The following is a 2,695-nucleotide window of genomic DNA, read 5'->3' on the forward strand; positions in this document are numbered from 1 at the left end:
ATAAGAGCGTTGAAGAGGGCAGTAGCACGCCGCTGCCCACCCAGACGGGGAGAAGGAGTTTTGTCACTGTGAAGAGGGTGATAAGTGCGGTTGCACCCGTCAACGACCTGTTAAAAGAGCAAGGGCAGATCCAGCACTTTCAGTAACGGGGCGGAGCTGTTAGTCACACTTGGTAAGGCTACTCTGATTGTGCTGGTGCTAGTGGGTCTGCTGGATTGCCATGGCTGCGTCCCGGCGGAAGGCTACTGCCAGGAAACATGTGGAGACCCAGACAGAGGTCCCCTGCACACGTAAGAGGAAGGCTGTAGCCAAGAAGAGTGTGGAGACTCAGACTGAGGTCCCAAAACAGCACGCTAGCGTTCAGGTTGCTGGCTGCAACGAGTGCCAGAGTCTGGCCCTTGAAGTGCCAGGCGATGGAGGCAGCGCCTGTGTAAGGTGCGACCGGGTAAATGACCTTCTCAGTCTGGTGGCCTGCCTGAGGGAAGAGGTGGAGAGACTGAGGACCATCAAGGACTGTGAAAAGGAAATTGACTGGTGGTGCCAGGCCCTATTGGCCCCGAGGTCCTAGCATGCAACTGAGGTTCCCTATGGAGCATGTGGCCCCCAGTCACCTTGCAAACAGGTGAAAGAGAGAAATCGGCAGACAGACTGTGCTCCTGATACAGTGAGCCCTCAGTCTGCTCCTTCCCCTCACAGTACTTATGAAGAACTAGGGGGTGTGGGACTGGGACAAAACTCTCTCCCAAAAGAGGAAGGTGATATCCACTGCTCAGCGGTGGAGCCTCTGCCCGGTTGTTGCAGAGCAGAGCAAAGCTATTTGAGAGAGAAGGACGGGTGGAAACAGATACCGACTCGGCATTGTGGGCGTCCATCCCCCAGACCATGCTCGGCTCCCCAGGTGCCTCTGCGGAATAGATTTGAGGCCCTGGAACCCGAGGGAGAGGTGTGTGCAGATGTGGAGGGAGGCCCACCCGTGAGGGTGCCTCGAGGGAAGCGGTCACCCCCGTGCCTCAAGACTTCTTCCACCCGAAAGGATAGAAGGGTAGTTGTCATAGGCGACTCCCTGCTGCAAGGAACCAAAGGCCCTATATGCCGGCCCGACCCTACCCGCAGAGAGGTGTGCTGCCTCCCTGGGGCACGGGTCAGAGACATTGCTAGGAGACTTCCCAGACTGATCTGCCCTTCTGACTACTATCCACTATTGATAGTACAGGCTGGCAGTGAAGAAGTTGGTGAGAAAAGCCTGAAGGCTATCAAAGATGACTTCAGGAGACTGGGGCGGGTAGTTGAAAGAACAGGTGTGCAGGTGGTTATTACATCTGTACCTTCAGTGACAGGAAACGATACTGGGATGAGCCTAAAAACCCATCTCTTGAACAAATGGCTTAGGAGTTGGTGCAAACGCAGGAGTTTTGGTTTTTTTGATCATGGGGCAATTTACTCGGCACCTGGCATGATGGCTGCAAATGAAAGCAGCCTGTCTCCATGGGGAAAGAGGGTTCTAGCCAAGGAACTGGCGGGACTTATTGACAGGTGTTTAAACTAGGTATGAAGGGGGAAGGGGACAAAATGATGACCGCTGGGACTGAGGGGGCAGTTCGAGGTTCCAAACAGAACTTGATGGGTGGAGACAGTGGAGTTCAAAGGCTTGGAGAGGGGTGGGGGGATGCTGCTTCTCTTAAGTGCCTGTATACTAATGCGCGTAGCATGGGGAATAAGTAGGAAGAGCTGGAGTTCTGCGTGCGGTCACGAGGTCATGATCTCATTGCGATCACGGAGACGTGGTGGGACAGCTTGCATGACTGGAATGTTGTCATGGATGGCTATGTGCTTTTTAGGAAAGATCGGCTGGCTAGGCGGGGTGGTGGAGTTGCTCTTTATGTGAGAGAGCAGCTAGAATGTATTGAACTTCACTTGGGGGAGAGTGATGTAGCAGTGGAGAGCTTATGGGTGAGAATCAAGGGGCAGGCTGGTAAGGGTGACATGCTGGATGTAGCATCACGTTCCCAGGCACTGGTGCTTATGGGGGACTTCAATTATCCAGATATTTGCTGGACGACCAACATGGCCAGGCATGCACGGTCCAGACGGTTCTTGCAGTGCGTTGAAGACAACTTTCTGATGCAGGTGGTGGAGGAACCGAAGCGGGGAGGGGTGTTACTGGACCTTATTCTCACCAACAGGGATGGACTTGTTAAGGAAGTAAAGGTTGGGGGCAGTTTGGATTGTAGTGATCATGAGATGGTGGAGTTCAAGATCCTGAGTGGAAGAAGCAAAGCAATAAGTAGGATTGCTACCCTGGACTTTAGGAGAGCCAACTTTGATCTCTTCCGGGACCTACTTGGAGCTATCCCGTGGGCTCGGGTGTTAGAAGGTAAGGAGGCCTCTGAGAGCTGGTCAGCATTTAAACAGCTCTTCTTCCAAGCTCGGGATTGGTGCATCCCTGTGAGCAAGAAATCGGGAAAAGGTGGCAGGAGACCTGTGTGGATGAGCAAGGAGCTCATGCGCAAGCTCAAAGGAAAGAAGAAGGTCCATGAAATGTGGAAAAAAGGGTCTGACCACTTGGGAAGAATATAGGAATGTAGTCAGGGCCTGCAGGGATGCAACGAGGAAGGCTAAAGCCCACCTGGAATTGAATCTGGCTAAACTGATAAAGGATAAATAAAAAAGGACTTACTTACAAGTATGTTAACAG

The 2,695-nt window shown here is 52.8% G+C and overlaps 1 long non-coding RNA gene across 1 annotated transcript in view; it reads right to left on the reverse strand.

Moving 5' to 3' along the window:
- LOC109370722 overlaps positions 1-2,695 on the reverse strand; it is a 7,649-nt gene that overhangs the window by 1,387 nt on the left and 3,567 nt on the right. The gene's annotated exons all lie outside the window — the stretch shown is intronic.

This window comes from Meleagris gallopavo, chromosome 22 (genome assembly GCF_000146605.3).
Source record: "Meleagris gallopavo isolate NT-WF06-2002-E0010 breed Aviagen turkey brand Nicholas breeding stock chromosome 22, Turkey_5.1, whole genome shotgun sequence".
Taxonomy (NCBI): Eukaryota; Metazoa; Chordata; class Aves; order Galliformes; family Phasianidae; genus Meleagris; species Meleagris gallopavo.